Source organism: Stomoxys calcitrans, chromosome 2, assembly GCF_963082655.1.
Source record: "Stomoxys calcitrans chromosome 2, idStoCalc2.1, whole genome shotgun sequence".
NCBI lineage: Eukaryota > Metazoa > Arthropoda > Insecta > Diptera > Muscidae > Stomoxys > Stomoxys calcitrans.
The window spans coordinates 227,181,827-227,206,218 of NC_081553.1; the positions used below are offsets into that span (position 1 = coordinate 227,181,827).

The 24,392-nt window shown below is 36.1% G+C and overlaps 1 protein-coding gene and 1 long non-coding RNA gene across 6 annotated transcripts in view; one reads left to right on the top strand and one right to left on the bottom strand.

Annotated features, from left to right (window-relative positions):
• Positions 1–13,068, top strand: part of LOC106081005 (uncharacterized) — a 45,543-nt gene extending 32,475 nt beyond the window's left edge. Inside the window, exon 4 of the long non-coding RNA XR_001220293.2 lies at positions 12,856–13,068. This is a non-coding gene — a long non-coding RNA (uncharacterized LOC106081005). The remainder of the gene's footprint in view (positions 1–12,855) is intronic.
• LOC106081004 (protein doublesex) overlaps positions 1–24,392 on the bottom strand; it is a 320,938-nt gene that overhangs the window by 135,218 nt on the left and 161,328 nt on the right. The gene's annotated exons all lie outside the window — the stretch shown is intronic.

Here is a 24,392-nt window from a genome sequence, read left to right on the forward strand (position 1 = left end):
TGGTAAAGCTGCCATATGAACCGATATTGGGTCTTGACTTCTTAAGCCGTTGGAGGGCGCAATTCTCGTCCGATTTGACTGAGATTTTGCATGTGGTGTTTTGGTATAACTCCCAACAACTGTGTTAAGTATGACACAAATCGGTTCATAACCTGGTATAGATGTCAAATAAACCGATCTTGGATCTTAAATTCTTGAGCCACTAGAGGGCGCAATTCTCATTTGAATTGGCTTTGACTTCTTGAGCCTCTAGAGAGAGCAATTTTCAACCGATTTAACACACATTTTGTACAACGGCGGGAAACGATCTATAGGTTGATACAGCTCCCATAAATTTAACGGAATTTAGCACGTAGGCTTCTTTTATGACTTCCAACAACTGGGCCAAGTTCGATCGGAATCGGTCTATAACCTGATATAGCTCCCATATAAACCGATCTCCCGATTTGACTTCTTGAGCCCTTGGAAGCCCAAATTTTTTACCAATTTGGCTGAAATTTTGCATAAGGTGTTCAGTTAGGACTTCCAATAACTGCACCAAGTCCGGTCTGAATCGGTCTATAACCTGATATAGACCCCCTATAAACCGATCACCCGATTTGACTTCTTGAGCCCTTGGAAGCCGCAATTTTTGACCGATTTGGCTGAAATTTTTCACATCGTGTTATGTTATGATTTTTAACAACTGTGCCAAGTATCGTTTATATCCGCCAAGAGCCTGATATAGCTCCCATATAAACCGATCTCCCGATTTGACTTCTTGAGTCCCTGGAAGCCGCAATTTTTGTCCGATTTGGCTGAAATTTTACTCCTCCTTACCCTAACTTTCAGAAACGCCAGATCTCAGAGATGGGTGGTGCGATTTAAGCGAAATTTTGTCTACCCTAAAATTAAAAATTTGGTATCCAAATTTCGGATGGGGTATCTAGGGGGCCGCCCCACTCTAAAACCTACCAAACATATATTTAGACCAATCGCGACAATATGGGGCTCAAATGAAAGGTATTTAGAATAAGAAAACGTATCTGATATCCAATTGTAGAACCAAGTGTTAGGGGGACCACTCCAACCCCCAAAACACCCCTAAATCGGACATTTTTACCGACCATGGCAATATGGGACTTAAATGAAAGGTATTTGCGAGTAGAATACGAATCTTATATCCAAATGTCTAACCACGTTTCTGGGGGTCCATCCCTGCCCCAAAACACCCCCCACACAGGAGTTAGTTACTGACCATGGGAATATGGGGCTTAAATAAAAGGTATTTTAGTGTAGAATTCGAATCTGATATTCAAATTTGGGACCAAGTGTTTTTGGGAGGCCGGCTCTTCCCAAAAACAACCCCCAAAGGGGACAAATTTACGACCATAGCAATATGAGGCTCAAATGAAAGGTCTTTGGGAGTAAAGCACGAATCTGATAGCAATATTTGGGAAAAGTGTCTATGGAGACACTTCACCCCCACAACACCACCCGAATAGGACGTATTTGCTGACTTTTGCAATATGAGACAATAGGGTTTTTAGAGTATTACACGAATCCGATATATATTTTCAAGACCAACTCACTGAGTGGCCGCCCATCCCCCAAAACACCCCCCAAGACGGTCATGTTTGCCGACTATGGAAATATGGGGCTTAATTTAATGGTATTTGAAAGTAGACCACGTAGTGGGACAAACTCTCTAGGGGACGTCCCACCACCATAACAACCCTCAAATAGGACATATTTGCTCATCAAGACAATTTGGGTATTAAAGAGAGTGGAACTAAATTTTTTATAGTTTTTAGGGCCAATACTTTTGCAATAAGGAGTTAAAATGAGATTAGAAAACAAATTTGATATCCAATTTTGAGGCCAATGGGAATATGGGGTTCAAATAAATGATATATAGATATATGAGGATAATGCACGTTGCTAATATATTTTCCCTCTATATCCCCCTATGACGTTGAACGCTCGGGTTCGAATCCTGGCAAGAACATCAGAACACACTTTTTTAGCGGTCATTATCCCCTCCTAATGGTGGCGACATTTGTGAGGTACTATGCCATGTAAAAACTGGAGGCCCCTAGTCATTGAGCTCAAAAATTCGAATCGAATAGCATTTCGATTAATATGTGTGAAGTTTGCCCATTTTCCTTAATGGAAATTTCATCAGCAAATTTGCATTTGCTGCGGTTCAATATTGAACGCTGTTCATTGAGTTTAGATTATCGGTTGAATGTATTTGTCACCAGCAGTCAACTGATAACAATCTTAAACAGATGTTGGGTCCAGTTCATCTTACACCTGACGTCAATGCCTATCAATCATATGATGCTCTCTCCCAAAACTGCTACCAAACCTGAGGAGAATAATAATTTGTTTAAGCCTATAAGGAAGAACAAGGAATGCAAAGATTAATAGCTAAAGGCAAAAACCTCATGTGTGCATGAATGAATAGCAGGAAGGAGAACACCATATAAGAAGGCTATATTCATGACCAGCAGTTGTTATTAAACGAGGTCAACAGCACCTGCATAAAATGAAGCATAAATTTAAAAGCACATCTTATCCCAAACCAGTTTTCTCTTTCTTAAAAACTGAGTCCTTTTGTTAAATGAACACCAAGATTTCTTTGAGATTTGTCGTATATTCAATACTAGGAACCATTTTAGAATTTCACAAACAAACGCTTAAAACTTTCAGGGCACTGTGATGCGTATGTCGCAAAACTAAGTTTTATTCCGCATATATGATTCGCGGCAGAACTGCCCTACATTAACATTTTTTGTTATGCTGGATTTTTTTCGCGTTGGTTTTATTTTTAAATATTTCGCTCTTATCGCCAACATTTCATTAGCATGGACATAATTAGATAGACTACAAGCGAAGGAAATGTGTGTTCGCGTAAATGCAGTCATAATTTATAGGCACTCATCTTGAAGTACTTGGTAAACATGACAAATCAAATAGCAAACCTCTAAATAAAATGCAAAGTGGCATAAGTAATATTTCATGATGCATTAACCAATATTGAACTTAGCAAGCTTTTACTTGTTTTTGTTATTTTTTTTTCTTTTTATTTTTGATAATTTTCCCTTACAGATTATCAGTCAATTCAGTATCCAGAAAGTGGATTTTCATTTAGCCTAACAACCATTTATATTTTGGCATTTCCATTCACCTGGTGCTTCTGAACCCGAAGAATATTGTCATTTTAGGAAATTTACGATTCTCTGTCTGCCACTTTTTTTCTTCTTCAAGATTGTATAAATAGCTTTTAATGGCCTTGTAAAAAAGATTAGAAAAATGACACTTAGATTTTGTGATAAGACTTTTGTTGTTCTACCCCAAAATGCCAGCAAACATTCTTGAACGTTATGTGATATGATAAGTTTATCAGGTAGGCACTTGAGAGAAAGTAAAGTTTGAACAATGATTATATTTTCCCACAAGCTAATCACCATGGGAATAATAAATAAATGAATGCATTGTTGTCTGATAATGAGAATAAAGTTTTAAAATATGGCAACACTGTCATAGAGGCAAGCAATGTATACATGGAATTATTTGATCAACATGAATATGTGTCATTTTTGGGGAAAAGATATTTGAGTTTTCGAATGTTTGAATTGATCATAAAGTACAGGAATTTGGATGCCTTGGCTGGGTTGGAAACAGAACAGAACTCCGTATGCAAAATTTCAGTCAAATCGGACAAAAATTGCGGCTTGTAATAACTCAAGAAATCAAATCGGGAGATCGGTTTATATGAGAACTATACCAGGCTATAGACCAATTTGAAACGTACAAGGCAGAGTTGTTGAAATTGCGGCTTCCAGAGGCTCAAGAAGTCAAATCGGGAGATCGGTTTATATCGAAGCTATACCAGGTTATAGACCGATTTGGACCGTACTTGGCACAGTTGTTCGGAGTCAAAGCAGAATACCATATTCAAAATTTCAGCCAAATCGGACAAAAATTGCGGCTTCCAGGGGTTAATAAGTCAATTCGGGAGATCGGTTTATATGGGAGCTATATAAGGTTATTGACCGATTTATACTGCAGTTGGCACAATTATTGGAAGTCATAAGAAAACACCGTGTGCAAAATTTCAGCCAAGTCGAACAATAATTGCGGCTTGCAGGGGCTCAAGAAGTCAAATCGGGCGATCGGTTTACATGGGAGCTATATCCGGTTATGAACCCATTTGGACCGTACTTGGCATAGTTGTTGGAAATCACAACAGAACACCATATTCAAAATTTCAGCCAAATCGGACCAAAATTGCGGCTTCCAGGGGCTCAAGAAGTCAAATCGGCAGATCGGTTTACATGGGAGCTATATCCGGTTATGAACCTATTTGGACCATACTTGGCACAGTTGTTGGGAATCATAACAGAACGCCATATTCATAATTTCAGCCAAATCGGACAAAAATTGAGGCTTCCAGAGGCTCAAAAAGTCAAATCGGGAGATCGGTTTATATGGGAGCTATATAAGGTCATAGACCGATTTGGACCGTACTTGACACAGTAGTTGAAAATCACAACAGAATACCGTATCCCGAATTTCAGCCAAATCGGATGAAAATTGCGGCCTATATAAGGTCATAGACCGATTTGGAACGTACTTGACACAGTAGTTGAAAATCACAACAGAATACCGTATCCAGAATTTCAGCCAAATCGGAAAAAAATTGGGGCTTCCAGGGGCTCAAGAAGTCAAATCGGGAGATCGGTTTATATGGGAGCTATATCCAAATCTGAACCGATGTGGCCCATGACAATCCCCGTCGACCTACATCGATTAGAAGTATCTGTGTAAAATTTCAAAGTATCTGTGTAAAATTTCAAGATACTATCGAGCGTATTGTGTGAGAGATCAAAACCTTAAGTCAATGAGATGATTGGATCTTGTCAATGCGTCTTTAGACTCTGTAAATTCACCAAAAGCCAGATATTCACATTGCGGCAAACCCTGAGAAAGACCCGAGAAGCAAAGGTCAAAATCTGCCATCTTTTCGTTGACAACAAAGCCGCCTTTAACAGCCTTATACTGCTCAAAGGTATGGTAACCCAGGTATGAGTTTAGTATCCTTTAAAAATTACTAAGATTCTGCAGAGAAAAGGAAAGAATCTCTTCGCACCAAATGAAAATTTGCCAATAAATATTCCATAAAGGAACAGCGAAAAATTTCTCACATTTCATATGTGCTGTCCGATTCAAGTTTAAGCTCAATGATAAGGCTCGTGCTTGTTATAGTCGAGTCCGAATAGCGTGAATCATTGTGACACCTCTTTGGGAATAAGTTTTTACTTGGCATTGGACCTCAGAAATGTTGTCAGAGTTAGGAAGGTATAACCACCGCTGAAAATTATTCTAATGTTTTCGTCAGGATTCGAACCTAGGCGTTCAGAGTATAAGCAGACGGTATACTGTGGCCTCACTCCGAACCATTCAAAACCAAACCAGATTTTAGATAGGGAGGATCATTGAAAGTGAGTCTGGCAGTAAATGGAGATAAGACAAAATAGACTCCCAAAACACATTGTACTCCCGAGCTAAGCAGGAAATTTCATAACTAAAGAAAATGGAGAAAGTTGGGAATTACAACTTTGCAGCAGCTTTATCTACCTCGGCAAATTATGTTACTTTGGATTAAGCAAACCATTTAGAAACAAGGCCACCTCTCGACAGACACAAATTAGACGACACAAGACATTGATACTACCCGTACCCGATTGACTATGAGCACCACACGGAATGAAACCCTGAGCTTCGATTTCAGAAGCAATTTCACTTAAGTTCTCATTTCACTAGAGGGCATTTTACTTCTCCTGTTACCACAATGAACGAAAATGTCCAAGTTTGATTCATATTACAACAAAAACTTAGGCTAACCTACCATTTCTGGCGCTGGATGACTATGAACACCAGATGGGTTGGAACTCTGGGCTCCCATTTGTGTGGTGATCACCGCTCAGCTGACAGCTACCAGAAATTTAGAAATTTGGTGTAACTGGCAAGTGGAGAGGCTCAGTGAGAAGGCGACCGGAACTGGCTATTGGTTAAATACCGGCGCATATGATACTCTATATGACAGGACGGGGTATTGGCGCCTTTTAATAACCCATGATCATGACGCTCCCTATGGTTCTATGGACTGGAACTAGTTTGCTTACCTATGGAGCTTGAAGAGGATCGCTACCTAGAACAACAACAATTATCCGTGCTGTTGTATGGGTATTTATAGTGGATGAAGTAGTACTTGGAGTGTTTGAGAGAAAGATCCTTTGTAACATATATGGACCAGTCTGCGTTGATGGAAAATATAGGCGTCGTATGCATCACGTGATGTATAAGTTTAATGACAACAATACAACAACAATAGCAAATTTGAACATAAACAGTCCACAGAACAGAAACGGGGCCAAACTTCTCACATATCAATGATGGCCTCCGAAGAGCGGCCTCCATTTTTTAGGTGAGTTCAAACGGCATGTCACAGTGCGACACTTGTTTGGGGAGAAGTTTCTGCATGGCTGCCATATCAAATGCCGAAGTACCCCACAAATTAGGAGGGGTAACCACTGCTGAATTTTTTTTTTCTGATGTTCTCGCCAGGATTTAAGAATTTGGACTTGCTAACCTCTGCGCTACAATGGCCTTCTGTATGACAACAAAAGCATAGTTAAACGCACCAAAATACAGCGGTTGTGTTGGTTAGGTCGTGCTGTTCGAATGAGTGAAGAAGCTACAGCTATAAAGTCTTTTGAAGGTGACCGTAATGGAATACCCAAAGAGGGAAGAACAAAATCCCAATGAAAAGATCAAAGAAAGAAAGAAATCTAGAAACTATTGGGTTGCCCAAAAAGTAATTGCGGATTTTTTAAAAGAAAGTAAATGCATTTTTAATAAAACTTAGAATGAACTTTAATCAAATATACTTTTTTTACATTTTTTTTCTAAAGCAAGCTAAAAGTAACTGCTGATAAATGACAGAAGAAAGAATGCAATTACAGAGTCACAAGCTGTGAAAAAATTTGTCAACGCCGACTATATGAAAAATCCGCAATTACTTTTTGGGCAACCCAATATATATCAGAGATTAGAGATGAGCGCAGTAGATCAAAACACTTGGAAATCTATTCTATGTTCGTCTAATGGAACAAATATTTCTGTCATAGCCAATTAAGGTAAGGTAACGCATTTATGGAACTTGATCAACATGAAGCTGTGACCTTTTTGGGGGGAAGATACTTGACTTTCAAATATTCGAATATTATAAAGTAGAGGAATTTGGCATATGCTTCTACCTTAAAGGCAGAAAGATAGTCAATGACTGACAGGTTTTGGTGATGTCATGAATCCCACCATTTTAAAGGGGATAGAAAGATACTTTGCGTCAGTGTGTATAGAATCCGTGTTTGGTAGGAATAGGTGGAAAACTGATATTGATGTTGCTAAACCCTATTGAGAAAGACTTAAAGACTTACCAAAAGGAATTTTTTAGAATTAGGAGTTCAAAAACGACATACCTGAAAGAAAAAAAAAATAAAATTTAATTAGAACACAATTTGAAAAAAAAAGTAAAAAGTGCTAAGCTCAATCAGGCGTAATCTCTAGTGGCAACCCATTTTGCTAAAAATTCTTCACAATTTGGAGCATATGCTAAAATATTATCGTTTGGAAGATAGCGTGCCTTTTACAGATGGACAGACATCCATGGGTCGAATAAGACCCTTCGACCAGTATTTCCATATGGACAGAGTTCCTACAGCTCTCCTCCCTACTCCCGCTATTGCGAAGTGGCCAAAAATCACATAAAGTCGTTTATCATTCACTTAGCTACAAAGCATTTATGTTTGAGAAACAAGCATTTCATAAATACAACCATGCCAGACATAGGCGTTTTTTCTTTAAGAATTTCAATTGCCTATCCATGCTCACTGTCTGGGCATAAAAATTGCACCTTCCGTCTGTGGAAATTAATGAAATGTACACTTGCGTAACATGTTTATCAACCATAAAACAGATTACGCTGTGTGCGATACGCTTTCTACATTTGTTGCCACGGCTGAGATGCTGATAGTTTCCTTTTGCTGATGCCTTTGGTCGGCTTGTCTAGACGGTATCTTTACAAAGAAGTCTGGTTTTTATAAATTCGTCAGGATAAATGACTAAGGAATTTCACTATAAAAATCAAATTAAGATTAGTTTTTTTAGAAAATCCAATTTTGAAGAAATTTTCCATAAAAATTACTTTGTATCAATTTTTTCTAAGGAATTTCGAAAAAAAATGAGCAGAAAGTTGCAAACAATACAACTTTGCCAAACTCGAAAGGTTGTATACTAATTTCGTCATTTCATTAGCAACAACTTGAATTTTCGACTTGTAACCTAATGGAAAGATCAAATGATGGGAGACACCTCAAATTTCGTGTCAAAGATTATAAAATGAGCGCAGAAGATCGAGGCGCTTGGAACGCTATTCTACGTTCGGCTAGTTGAACAAATGTTCTGTCATAATCAATTAAATTAAACCTAACCTAACCTAAACTACTTACTTTAATTTAATTGATTATGACAGAACATTTGTTCAAATAGCCGAACGTAGAATAGCGTTCCAAGCGCCTCGATCTTCTGCGCTCATTTTATAATCTCTGACACCAAGTTTCAAGGTGTCTTCCACCACTTGATCTTTCCATTAAGTTACAAGTCGAAAATTCGAGTTGTTGCCAATGAAATGACAAAATGAGTATACAACCTTTCGAGTTTGGCAAAGATGTATTGTTTCTAGCATTACTGGTCTAAAGCTAGACAATATCCTGTGTGAAATCCCAGAACTAAATTCTTCTAAAATTGTCTATGAAAATCAAACGTCTCAAAAGCTTCAGAAACTTCTCCTCCTATCATGCTGAAATAGCAAACCAACATATTAATGAGATACATATCTAAGTGTTTTGACAACAATCACGGATGTGGGCCATGCCAAAGACCATAAATTATTATTGTACGACGAGGTGTTAGCCTTTAAATTGCAGTCGCACAGTGAGATGAAGAAATTGCAGTAGTTCTAGTTAGTAAATAGAAAATAAAATAAAATAAAAAAAAATAAATATAAAATAAATAAAATAAAATAAAGTAAAATAAAATAAAATAAAAAAAAATAAATATAAAATAAATAAAATAAAATAAATTAAAATAAAATAAAAAAATAAAAGAAAATAAATATAAAATAAATAAAATAAAAAAAAGTAAAATAAAATAAAATAAAATAAAATAAAATAAAATAAAATAAAATAAAATAAAATAAAATAAAATAAAATAAAATAAAATAAAATAAAATAAAATAAAATAAAATAAAATAAAATAAAATAAAATAAAATAAAATAAAATAAAATAAAATAAAATAAAATAAAATAAAATAAAATAAAATAAAATAAAATAAAATAAAATAAAACAAAATAAAATAAAAAAAATAAAATAAAATAAAAAAAAATAAAATAAAATTAAAAAAATAATAAAATAAAATAAAAAAAAAATAAAATAAAAAAATAAAATAAAATAAAAAAATTAAATAAAAGAAATAAAATAAAACAAAAATAAAAAAAAATAAAATAAAATAAAAATTCATGAAATTCATGATTCTGCTAAAATATGGGAGCTAGAGTAAGTTATAGACCGAATTGGACCGTACTTGTCGAAGTTGTTGAAAGTCATAACAGAACACTTTATGCAAAAGTTCAGCCAAATAGGATAAAAATCGTGGCTTTTAAGGTCTCAAGCTGTGAAATCGGTTTATATGGGAGCGATATCATGTGCTTGACCGATTTGAACCGTGGCACAGTTGTTGGGAGTCATAACAGAACACCATGTACAAAATTTCAGACAATTTGATGAAAATTACGGCTTCCAGGGGCTCAGAAGTCAAATCGGGAAGTGGGTTTATATGGGAGCTATATCATGTTCTTGACCGATTTCAACTGTACTTGACACAGTTATTGGGTGTCATAACAGAATACCGTGTACAAAATTTCAGCCAAATCGGATGAAAATTGGGGCTTCCAGGGGCTCGAGAAATGAAATCGAATGATCGGTTTATATGGGAACTAGCCGAACCAGGCCCGCTTTGTTGCGCCGTCTTTAACTCTCTAATATCTACTTAGGGTGGGGACACTTCGCCCTGAATGCGGATATCAAATTCGTGCCATTGTAGCCTATGATGTTGAACGCGTTCGAATCCTGGCGAGAACATCGGAGAAAGCGGTGTTTATCCCCTCTTAATGTTGGCGATATTTGCGAGGTACAATGCCATGCATGGTCATTTACAAAATTTTTCCCAAAGAGGGACGCCGTTCGGACTCGGCTATAAAAAAGGTCATTAAATCATTGAATTTAAACTTGAATCGGAAAGCACACATTGGTGTGTGAGAATTTATCATTAGTTCTCATTATGGTAGGGATGGCACCTCAGATATTTCGACTCAAATATGGATCTCAAATTCGTACTGCACTTCCAAATCCCTTTAATTTGAGCCCCATATTGTCATGGCCGGTAAATATGAACCGTTTGGAGGGTGTTTTGGGGCTGGAGCGGCCACCGGCACTTTGCACTGAAAATAGATATCAAATTCGTTCTTTATTCCCAACAAAAATGAAGTTCAGTTTAGGGGGTGCTTTAGGGCGTACCCCAAAACACTTGGCTCCAAAATTGGATATCAAAATCGTTTTATACTCTCAAATACCTTTCATTTAAGTCCCATATTGTCATAATGGATCAGATAACCCATTTGACGTATCTTTAGGAGGAAAAGCGCCATCTAGACGTGAACACAAATTTTAATGTCATATTCGTAAACTACTCCTTAATACCTTTAATTTAAGTCCCATATAGCCATGGTCGGCTAATATGCCCATTTGGGGGAGGCCGACCTCCCATTACTTGGACCTAATGTTTTATGCCACATTTGTAATCTACTGCCTAATACTTTTCATGTAAGTCCCATATTGACATGAACTTCGAATATATCTGTTTAGAGGAGTATTGGGGTTGGGGGCCCCGATTGGTACTTGGACCCACATTTTAATACCATATTCGTTTTCTGGTCTCTAATACCTTTCATTTGATACCCTGATTGTGCTCATCGGACCGCTTTCTGATATGGGCGGCGTTCCGTAAGGCGTAGGTTCCGCCTCCTCCCAATATCGAAAATTATATAGCCTATATTTCCTTCCAGACAAACGTACACAATCTATGAAAATTTTAAGAAAATCAGTTCAGCCAAGTATCATATAGTCATAATGGGTCTAATGGCGCTTTCGAGATGTGGCGTGACTCCCTATGATTCGATCTGATTTTGTATGCCAGATTCGAAATCTACACCTACATTCAATATGTCTGTTTGGCGAAGTTTTGGGGTTGGGGCGGCCCGATGGGCAGTTAGACTCAAATATTAATACCATATTCGTATTCTACTCTCCAATACCTTTCATTTTATACCTATATTGTCCCGATCGGTCGACTTTTGATTTTGGGTCGTGTTTTTGACATAAGGAAGGGGGACGGACCCTCCCCCCTTCCGATACCGACAAATTATATAGCCTATGTTTCCTTCCAGACCAACCTACACAATATGCGAAAATTTCGAGAATACTGTGGATGTGGGTAACTGTGGATTTTGAGACGGGGTCCTAGATCAATATTTCGGGGTGTTACAAACGGAATGACTAGATTAGTATACCCCCTTCCTCTGATGGTGGGTATAAAACTAAAACAATATAAAATTAAATATCCTGTTATAAACGGTTCCCGTTAAATAGATACAGCTCTCATATAAAAGTCCATAAATAATTATAGCCCCTATTTGAAAGCCCAGTCAATGATCCGCAGTCATTTACTACTTCTTATTCATGTCTCAATCCTTTTAAAGAAATTACAGTCTTTTTTTTCTCCAACATATTTTTTCCATCCCACTGTGCCACGATAAATGATCATATATTAGGCGGCATTTAATTTGTCCATTGCGGCGATTTGGCGGCGTGCTCTGAATACTTGCGGCATATTTCTCAAAGGAGGGTGAAAACACTTATTCACTTTATAGCACAGATTATATTCATGTCGCATCATATTTCCCCCAATTGAGGGACAGCAGGACAGGCGAGAAAGAACGCATAGCGATGTTGCAATGTGAATTGTGTGCGAAGTTTAAAAATTGCCAGCAACAGCTGCATTCACGCCATCAACAAACCTGCAATTGTAAGTTCCCATGTTTGCGTACTGCCTCAAAAAGTTTGTGGCGTTTAGTTTTGCCGCCTTAGATAGCATTGGCGACAAATGGTATGTCTGTAATTGAGATAGAACATTTATTAAAATCAAATACGACGTATGCTAACATTGGGTTGTTTATAGATTTTCACTTCGATGCTAAACATGGCCTATAAATAAAATAAAACTGCTTCATTTGTGGTGGTCTTTTTTTTTTTTGGTCTATTGGGTCATAGTAGTTGGGGACAGTAGGAATGTGCAACAACTTGCCTACAATAGAAATGCAGAAAAAACGGTACTTAGAGTCTTGATACTTCTGGCTCAATGTAACGTCTGGCATATAATTTAAGGCTGTTTATCAATAATCAGGAGTGGAACTATTAAGGATATAGTCTCAAAAAATTAGAGTCACCCTTTCATATAAGTTCACATATGTAATTGAACTATCGCAAATAATTTAACAACATTTTCAAACATAGTTTTATCCGCACAATCTGCACCAGACCACTTATAAGATTAATTATGTCTTACTTTAATTCAAACAATACTGTAATTTAAAAATATAAATTGAGTTGTTTTGTTTTTTTTTAATGTAGCTACCCAAACATGTCCACCTAGCAACTGCAATTACAGTGAGCCGAGATAAATGTCAAAAATCCAAAGAAGTACATTTTAATCCCCCTTATGTAAATATATTTACTCGCTTTAAGTATAACAATAGAGCTGATTATAAAAAGTTGAGTTGAAAAATTACAAAACAGCATCTGTGCTCTGACACCACATTCCGGAACACACAGAAAAAAAGGATATTTTTTTCCAATACTTTGGATAAGAAATATTTTTAAATTCCAAATCATTGAATAAAGAATACTAGACAAAAAATTTAATCCAAGCTCAATACATGTATTGTATTACAGTATAACAGTTTTGGCATTAAAGGCCAAACTGTATAATAGGCCAAATTGTTACAAAATAACATAAAGTCTCTCTATCTTACACTCTTCTATAAAAAAGAATAAATATTTAATTTTGACAGTATAACAGTTTTTGTTTAACAGGTCGAACTCTTAAAAAATTATGAATGATTTTAGTTCTACAATCTAAAGAAAAAAAGCAAACATATGTTGGTATGTTCCAGTATAACAGTTTTCGTTTAATATGTCAAACTGTTATACAATGACAATTGGGTATAATTTCGGATTCTTAAAACATAATAAAAAAATGCTAAAATAAATTAGAGTGTAACAGTTTTTGTACTTTCATTATTTCTTTTCTAAAATAATGATTGTTCTGATTTACACTCTTTAATCAAAATACAAAAATATTTAAATGCATGGCAGTAAAACAGATTTCGCATTGTTGGTCAAAATGTTAAAAAATTACCATAATCTCTCTGTTTTACACAATTCAATCAAAAAACAAAAATATGTCAATGTATTGTTAACAGTGGCAATTTACTATAGTTATACATTTGTTAATAAAACAACAACAATATATAAGGGTATTTCAATATAACAGTTTCAGTATCATAGTTCAAACTATTATAAAATATGTGAAATACTCTACTTTACACTCTTCAATAAAAATGAAAAAAAAAAATTTTGTTAACGACAGCATAACAGTTGTCGTGTAATAGGTCAAACTGCTTTACAGTGAAGATTGGCTATGTTTTATACTCTTGAATCAAAAAAAAAAAATATAGTAATTTGAAGTATTGCTGTTTTCATGTTATGAAACAAAGTGTTATGGAACAAAGTGTTCCATAACATGAAACTTTGTTCCATGTTTTATGTTATAGAACACATAAAATGAAACTGTTATATTACAGTATAACAGTTTTCGTATTAAACAAAATGACAATTGACTTTAGTTTTACATTTTCCAATCAAATAACAAAAATATTTTAATGTATTGCAATATAACAGTATTCGTATACTAATTCAAATTGTTATAAAATATGTGAAAGACTCTATTTTACACTCTCAAAATGAAAAGATATTTTTATTTATGACAGTATAACAGTTTTCGCTTAATAGGTCAAACTGTTATACAATGAAGATTGGCTATGTTTTATACTCTGAATCAAAATATAAACGACTTGTAATGTATTGTAGTATTACAGTTTTCATATTATAGTTCAAACTGTTATAAAATAACGATTGGCTTTCTGTTCAATCAAACTGCAACTTTATTTTAATGTATTACAGTATAACAGTTTTCATATAATGGGTTATACTGGTTTTCTGTTTCAATCAAACTACGAAAATATTTTAATTTATGATAGTATAACAGTTTTCATATTATTGGACAGACGGTTATAAAATGACGATATGCATGTTTTATGTTTTGTACTCTTTAATCTAAGTTAAAATCTAAATTAATTTAAGTTAATTTATGGCAGTATAACAGTTTTCACATAATGGACCAAACTGTTACAAAAAACACGATATGCATTCTGTTTTATACTCTTTAATCTAAGTTCAAAACATGTAAGGTATTACAGTAAAACAGTTTTTGTATAAAAGGCCTAACTGTTATAAAAAGGCGATAGGCTACAGTTTTATTCTCTTACATCAAAATGAAAAAAACATTTAAATTTCAGCTAGTATAACAGTTTTTGTATAATAGGTCAGCCTATTATAAAGCGACGATTAGCTCTCTACGTTTCGTATAATAGGTCAAACTGTTATAAAATGACGATAGGCTACTGCGTTGCATTTTTCAATTAAAATGAAAAACAGTAACAATTTTTGTATAATAGCTCAAATTGTTATGAAATGATGAGTTTTCTAGTCTTCAACCAAAATACAAAAATATTTTTATGTATTGCAGTATAACAGTTTTCGTATGATTGTTCAAACTGTTATAAGATGTCAGTTGGCTCTTTGTTTCACATTCGTCTATTAAAATACAAGAAAACTATAATGTATTGCAGTATAACAGTTTGCGAATAATAAGTTAAACTGTTATACAAAGAGATTATACAGTATAACAGTTTTCGTATTATAAGTCAATTTGTTATAAAATGATGAATGTCTCTATGTTTCACACTGCTTGATCAAAATTCAAAAATATTTTAATGTATTGTAGTATAACAGTTTATGAATTATGTTTTAAATATTATAAAAATGACACTTTGTCATAGCTTTAAGGAACTAGTGGGTTAGTTCATGGGTGCTTTCGTAATGTTTTATCAATAGGCATTTTCGACACCACAAATCATTATTGCAGACACCTGAACACTAACCTGCAGCACAATGATACATAATTTGAGTATAATTTATTAATAAAGCTACAATTACATTAATTATTCATAATTTCATATAATGAAAAGCTTAATTTATTAATGTTTAATGACTATTTGCGAAAGGCGTGAGCTATTTTTTTCTACGTGTACATTCAATTTGTTTTGAGCTTAGCTTTCCCGCTTGATATGCATGTTGGTATGTTGCTTTTGCTGCAGCTTATCAAGGCATAGCCAAGTGAACAATAATTCCTAAATAGTAACTATGGCCATTGTTCTGCCAAACACGCTTCGCCAACAAAAATGTAGGTGTGAATTTGATAATTAATATAAATCTCTGGGTAATTATTTACAAAAATATTTCTAAGCACATACGAATGCGATATGATCTCGCCATTGGGCATACCCCTTAAATAGAGGCGCCAATATAATCGGCATGTGTAATGAAATGAAAAAAAAATTTTATACTATTTTTTCCTCAATTATTTATATATTGTGTTGTATTGTTACAAATTTTAAGAGTGATATGCCTGCATGGCACCATGCTGCCGGTTACACAACATTGTAGTCGGACTCCATATATACTTTTCAATGTTTGCAACATTTTCATTAGATACCCAGTTAGTTACAATTATGACCATAAAAGTGATATGATGCAAATGTTAATCATATCGTAGCTGAAAAAAAGGGAATACTCCCTTTTTTCTGCAACTAATAAACTAAAACTACAGTTGAATTCCATATGAAATCTCGCATTCATTAGGCTTCAGCAAATGAATTTTAGGAACTAGTAAATCAGCCAAAAATGAAAAATAACGTAAAGAAAAAAAATTATTTGACCTTTTCACTTTGTGACATACTGTACCAAAACATTTCTTTCTTTCTTTTAAGCCTTCATAAAAAGAAGGCACTACACTTTAGAACTTTGTAAATCACTAATCACATTTAAATTCATTTAAAACACTTTAGGCTGTTTATACACCTCAGCTGTGATAGATTATAATAATTATTTCATATTAAATTGCCCACAACTAATTCAAAAGTTTATAATGGCAGACTTTACAACGTTGCAGAAAGTCCACAAACCATTATTACTGCCAACATTGAACATAGATTGTCTAGTATGTTTGGTGCACCATGCTTGCCTATTGCATTGCCCAAGAAGTCGATCAGGATAATTATAGGTGCTGCTCCCATGCTGCCAGGCCTTTCAATGTTCCTCGTTCCATGTTCAATGAAATGATTAGCACTCCAATTGAATGTTATTGCCATCGACAACAGCTTGTATTGCAACTCGCAGCAAATTGCAGCATCCGTGTTATACAAAATGGGGAGAAAAAGGATAATTTGAAAGCCATTACATGTTGATTATAGCCACAAAATGTTATATTAAAATCGTGGCTTGTGCATTGCGACTACAACAATGATTGAATCAAAATTTTCCAAAAAAAAAAAAAAAAACAAAAAACTCTCTAAAGAACATAATGGTTAATGGATCTATGTGGAAGAGTTATATCATCATAGGGCACAGTGGTTGCCAGTAACGCCTTTTGCCGAAGCTTTGAGGACATCGAGGAAGAAGACACTATACAACATTCGCTGTGTGTGAGTCCCGCACTGGCAGCCAGAAGAAGTTCCACTTTGGTTTACATTTCTTTGTGAAACTGTCTGATTTGGCGTATGTGAACATTCGTTGTTGGGCTTTTAAAGCGATCTGGATGGTTCAACGGTAGGAACTAGAAGATAACTTCCTTCTCCTATTCCTGTGGTACCACAATGGACGAAAACGTCTTAGTAAGTCTGATTGCAGAACGCCACTTTAAACCAACCTTACCTAGCCCACCAACACAAATTTTTAATCGAAAATATTTTATCAATTTTTTTCTGTGTGTCATGGTATGGTCACAGATAAGACTGGTGTTAAAGAATCTGCCTTTTGTACGAATTGGTTCCACCGAGTAAATCTGAAGACAAGGTGCTTAAGTCACCGACCAACCACAAATCCATAGGTACAGCCTTTGGCAACATAAACTTTACTGACAGATATGAATCTGGCAAATGTTGATGATTGCCATAACCAAGCCTCCTCTAGGCCTGTGAACTGTAAGAGCCCAAAAGCCTCCCACTGTGCATGTGGATGGCTTAAACGGCTTGACGTTGCAACGGGAAAATCCAAGCGCAACAAATAATTTTCTTAAACCAAAGAGAGCCAAGGAAGAAATACTTTTTTTTCTAACCTCCATTCTGAATGGCTTCCCTAGCTGGCGTCTTTATTTTTCGTTTGCCTTTGTCTTTTTTCGAAAATTTAGCAACAGCTTCCATAGTAAGACAGGAGTGTTAAACCTTTGATTGCCAAAAGCTAGGAAACAATTTTTTCTTTTTGAGGAAAAACAAGACTTTTAGCTGCCAGCATGCCGCCACTTTGTATGGTTTTGTTTGGGGTTCTCTATGCATTGAATTTTTGGTTATATTTACTCATATGTTACTCGACACGAGATAATTTGCATAACATGGTGTGGCTTCAAGACTTCTTTTTATGTAGGAAATACATGCGGCATATACAGATGTCAAATTTTATTTCTATGAGGAATGGTGTGGCACCAATGGAACTGTATTTATTAACATTTACTAAATCAAAAAAAAAAAAAAAACTAACAACAACAACAACAGTATTTGCTTGGAGTTAATTGGGAGATTTAGGTCTGATTATCCTCCACACAGCAAAAAAAATTGGAAAATATATTCAACCATGATAGGCATAACAAATGGTTTGGCATTTTTATCAAACAATTTGAAATTTGCACTCAAGATTGCTAAGTAGCACCGTAAGAAGCACCGTAGCGTAGAGGTTAGCATGTCCGCCTTTGACCGGAACGCCTGGGTTCGAATACTGGCGAGACCATCAGTAAAAATTTTCAGCTGTGGTTTTCCCCTCCTAATGCTGGCAACATTTATGGGTTACCAGGCCATGTAAAAACTTATCTCCAAAGAGGTGTCGCATTTGCGGCACGCTGTTCGGACTCATCTATAAAAAGGAGGCCTCTTATCATTGAGCTTAAACTTGAATCGGACTGCTCTCATTGATATGTGAGAAGTTTGCCCATGCTCCTTAGTGGAATGTTCATGGGCAAAATTTGCAATTTGCAACATTACCCTGATGTCTTTGGCAGAGACAATTAAGGAAATCTAGAAGCAGATACATATAGTCTGAAAAACATATAGAAAGACATGTTTACATTCTAAGAATTAAACAGAACTAAATCCCCAGTCTGGCAGCCTTTCAGAAATGCTTCATTCCATGGATTAGTATATAAAATTTTTTTGATATATCATCTAAAATACATTTCGATTTTTCTCAGTGCATCATGTTGGCTTCTCGCATATCTTACGAGTCCTAACAACAACGTTGTGAATGAGTAGACACCCTGCTGAGCTCAAATGATAACCCCTTGCTTTGGGTTAATACATAATCGCTGATACAAAAGCACCACAGGAATTGAGCAAATGAAAGCAACTACAAATCCATTTTGCACAAGAAAGACGGATCTGCAAAGTGTTGGCGTTAGTTGTCACTTGATCGCTTTCTCGCCATTTGAACTGCCAACATAATTGTCAAAAAAAAAAAAAAATATGATGAGGGTTAACGTAAAGGTTCATTAAACTGACACATCTTTGGATAATGACAGTTGACGATGCGAGAATAAAAATGAATGGTTAAATCACTTATAGTGGGAACATTGATATGCTACGGAGACCTAAATTTTCGAAGCTAAACTAGGAGTTGCAGCTAAAATCGATATCTGGAATTGGTAGATATACTACTTGGGAACGTTAAGTTCAAATAACAGCATATATGGGAGTTTTATCTAAATCGATTTTGATGAAATTTTGCACACGTATTGGGATGTCAATTAAAACATCTCATGAAACATTTTGTAGAGATCGGACCAAAATTATGGCTTCTACAGCCTTAAAAGGCCATATCGAATGGAAAATATATATGGAAGCTATATCTAAATCTGAACCGATTTTTATGAAACTTTGCACACATATGAGGACGTTGAATAAAACGGCCCATGCCAAATTTTGTAAAGATCGGACCAAAATTGTGGCTTCTACACCCTTAAAAGGCCATATCGAATGGAAAATATATATGGGAGCTATATCTAAATCTGAACCGATTTTTATAGAACTTTGCACACATATGAGAACGTTGAATAAAACGCTCCATGCCAAATTTGGTACGGATGGGACCAAAATTGAGGCTCCTACAGCTTAAAAGGGGCATATCGGATGAAAGATATATATGGGAGCTATGTATAAATCTGATCCGATTTCGATGAAATTTTGCACACATTTTGGGACGTCACAAAAAGTACTTCGTGCCAAATTTTGTAAGGATCGGACCAAAATTGTGTCTTTTACAGCCATAATAGGTCATATCGGACGAACGTTATATATGAGAGCTATATCTAAATCTGAACCGATTTAGATGAAATTCTGCACACATTTTGGGACGTCACACGAAACATTTCATGCTAAATTTGGTAGAGATCGCAGCAAAATTGCAGCTCCTACAGCTTTTAAAGGGCATATCGGATGAAAGATATATATGGGAGCTATATCTAAATCTGAACCGATTTCAATGAAATTTTGCACACATTTTTGGACGTCACAAAAAGTACTTCGTGCCAAATTTTGTAAGGATCGGACCAAAATTGTGGTTTTAACACCTTAAAAAGGGCACATCGGATGAAAGATATATATGGAAGCTATATCTTAATCTGGACCGATTTTTTTCAGAATCAATAGCGTTCGTCCTTGGACCACTTATGGACACTTATGCAAAATTTTGTGAAAATTGGACAACAAATGAGACCTGTACCTTGACTACAAGAAAACATGGGCAGACAGACAGACGGACATAGCTAAATCGAATCAGGAAGTGATTCTAAGCCGATTCGTGTACTTATCGATGGGTCTAGCTCTTCTCCTTCTTAGCGTTGCAAAGAAATGCACAAATCATTTTGTGTTTGTTTGTCTACTGCAATGCAGCTAGACTCCAAAACGGCTGAACCGATTTTCTTGAAATTTTCACAGATGTTGCATAATGATCCCGTATTGAAAATAGGGTACTACATTTTTGATATCAGAAGGGGAGGCGGACCCTCCCCTTACCCTATCAGTACTACCCAAAAATGAAAGAGGACCGATCGGGACAATATGAGATTCAAATGAAAGGTATTCAAGAGTAGAGTACGAATTTCATAACAAAGCTTGGGTCCAAGTACCTGGGGGCCGTCCCAGCCCCCAATCCCCTTAAAATAGGTTTATTTGATGATAATGACTCAAACGAAAGGTGTTCGGGCGTATATCACGAATATGGTCAGGAAGTAGGAATAGACTTTAAAATTTATTGATAACTGAAGGGGCGGACCCTCCACCGTTACCCCAAAAACAGCGCCCTAAATCAAAAGTGGACCCATAAGGACAATATGGGTATCAAATGAATAGTGTGGGGGAGTAGATAACGGTTCATAACCTGATATAGCTGCCATATCAACCGATCTTGGATCTTAACTTCTTCAGCCACTAGAGGGTGCAATTTTAGTCCGATTTGGCTGAAATTTAGCATGAAGTGCAAAGAGGGGGCAGACCCTCCATCTTACCCAGAAAGTACTATCCAAAAATAAAAGTGAACCGATCGGGACAGTATGAGATTCAAATGAAAGGTATTCAAGAGTAGATTACGAATTTCATAATAAAAGTCGGGTCCAAGTACCTGGGGACCGCCCCAGCCCCAAAACCCCTTAAAATAGATTTATTTGATGATAATGACAATATGAGACTCAAACGAAAGGTATTCGGGAGTAGATTACGAATATGGTCAGGAAGTAGGAATAGACTTTAATATTTATTGATAACTGAAGGGGGCGGACCCTCCACCGTTACCTCAAAAACACCACCCAAAATCAAAAGTGCACCTATAAGGACAATATGGGTATCAGATGAAAAGTGTGCGGGAGTAGATAACGGTTCATAACCTGATATAGCTGCCATATCAACCGATCTTGGATCTTAACTTCTTGAGCCACTAGAGGGCGCAATTCTAATCCGATTTGGCTGAAATTTTGCATGTGCAAAGAGTGCAAAGAGGGGGCGGACCCTCCCCCTTACCCCCAAAAGTACTACCCAAAAATAAAAGTGGACCGATCGGGACAATATGGGATTCAACTGAAAGGTATTCAAGAGTTGAGTACGAATTCGGGAGTAAATTACGAATATGGTCAGAAAGTAGGAATAGACTTTATTAATTATTGATAACTGAAGGCGGCGGACCCTCCATCGTTACCCCAAAAACATCACCCAAAATCTAAAGTGCACCGATTAGGACAATAGAAGTATCAGATGAAAAGTGTGCGGGAGTAGATAACGAGTCTGGCATACAAATTCATATCGAAGTATAGGGGCTCACCCCATCCTCACAAAAAATGCCCAAAATGGGCACATAAGCCAATCACGGATATATGGGACTTGGTTTGTTTGTTCCATGTAGGCTGAAAAACGGCAGATTCGATTTTCTCGAAATTTTCGCATATTATGTAGGTTGGTCTGGAAGGAAACATAGGCTATGTAATTGGTCGGTATCGGAAGGGGAACGGTCTCTCCCCCTTATGTCAAAACACAACCCAAAATCAAAAATGGACCCATCGAGACAATATAGGTATCAAATGAAAGGTATTGGAGAGAAGAATACGAATATGGTATTAAAATTTCAGTCTAAGTACCCATCGGGCCGCCCCAATCACAAAACTTCCCCAAACAGACATATTGGACGTTCATTTCAACATGGGATTTAAATGAAATGTATTCGGCATACAAAATCAGATCGAAGTATAGGGGGTCACGCCACCCCTCAAAAACGCCATTAGACCCATTATGGCCATATGATACTTGGCTGAACCGATTTTCTTAAAATTTTCGCATATTGTGTAGATTTGCTGGAAGGAAACATAGGCTATATAATTTTTTGAAATCGGATGGAGGCGAACCCTCCCCCTTACCCCAAAAACGCCATCCATATCTGAAAGTAGTCCGATGGGCATAATAAGAGTATCAAATGAAAGGTGTTAGAGACCAGAAAACGAATATGGTGTTAAAATTTGGGTCAAAGTACCCAGCGGGCCCCCCTCCCCTCCCAATACTCCTCTAAACAGATATATTCGAAGTTCATGTCAATATGGGACTCAAATGAAAAGTATTAGGCTGTAGATTACATATATGGCATAAAACATTAGGTCTAAGTAATGGGAGGTCGGCCACCCCCAAATACCTCCAAATGGGCATATTAGCCGACCATGGCTATATGGGACTCAAATGAAAGGTATTTGGGAGTAGATTACGAATATGACATTAAAATTTGTGTTCAAGTCTAGGTGGCGCTTTCCCTCCTGAAGATACGTCAAATGGGTTATTTGACCCATTATGACAATATGGGACTTAAATGAAAGGTATTTGAGAGTAGAAAACGAATTTGATATCCATGTTTGGAGCCAAGTATTTTGGGGTACGTCCTAAAGCACCCCCCAAACTGAACTTCATTTTCGTTGGGAATAAGGAACGAATTTGATAAAAAAAAATTATTACATCCAACACGGATTCCTATGACGTTGCTTTAAGTCATCCTCTAAAGTGTCCAAGTCATCTTCTAAAGTTCCAACACTAATTCCTATGACGTTACTTGAAGTCATCTTCTAAAGTGTCCAGTTTCTATGCAGCTACTTGAATGGTGTCTAATTAAAATTCTAGTTTCCAAGATAAACATTTTCTGGTTATGCGAAAAAAAAAATAGAATCGCATCAACTTTGCTTCCTGAGTTGTTTCGTCGATACATCAATTGCTGTAGCTACATAGCAGTAGAAAAACATCCACACCAAGACCACCTCAACGCCCTGCCTATGAAGTTAATCGTCTGCATTTAATGAACACTAATTAGCGTCAAACCCCATGTATTATACCACATGAACATGGATGGATGTGGAAGTGCAAGTTAGTATAAACCAGGGGCTACGAGTGATGAATGTATGCCTAGATGTATAGATCATAACGCCAAGAAGAGTCACGAAAAAAGTCACAAAACACAAAGTGATTGCTTGAGGGAGAAAACTGAGAGAAGCATAAATTAAATATTAACATTCATATGCATTAAGTTTTAATCGTCCGCCGTGTAATTAGGGTTTTAGTTAAATGGCTTTGGCAACGCCCGTAAACACGGAAATACCTAATAGGACGAAAGGTATGGGTGCATGATAAAAATTTTATCATAGAATATTTTTGTCAAAATATTATTTCTCCAAGGAATTTTTACAAAAACTTATATCCCCAAGAAATTTAGGGGTCGATTAAGAATGGCAACTCAACTATTGTTGCGTTGCTAGATGATAAAATCATGAACAAACAAGTAAAAGTGTGCCAAGTTTGGCCGGGTCGAATCTTGGGAACCCACCACCATGGATTCTGCTAAAAATTTATCCAAAATAAGTTTAGTTGAAGAAAAATTTTACTCTATACCAAACCTGCCAAACCAGCAAAAATTAAAGATCAGCAATAATTAATCATCTAGAGGCGGGTTTATATATGAGATATACCAGCTTATATACTTGCCGTACTTGCCGCAGTTGTTGGAAGTCATAACAGAACACTAGGTGCAAAATTTCAGCCAAATCGGACAAAAATTGCGGCTTCCAGTGGCTCAAAAAGTCAAATCGGGAGATCGGTTTATATGGGAGCTATATAAGGTTATAGTCCGATATGGAACGTGCTTGGTACAGTTGCTGAAAGTCATAGAAAAACACTACATGCAAAATTTCAGCAAAATCGCAGAAAAAT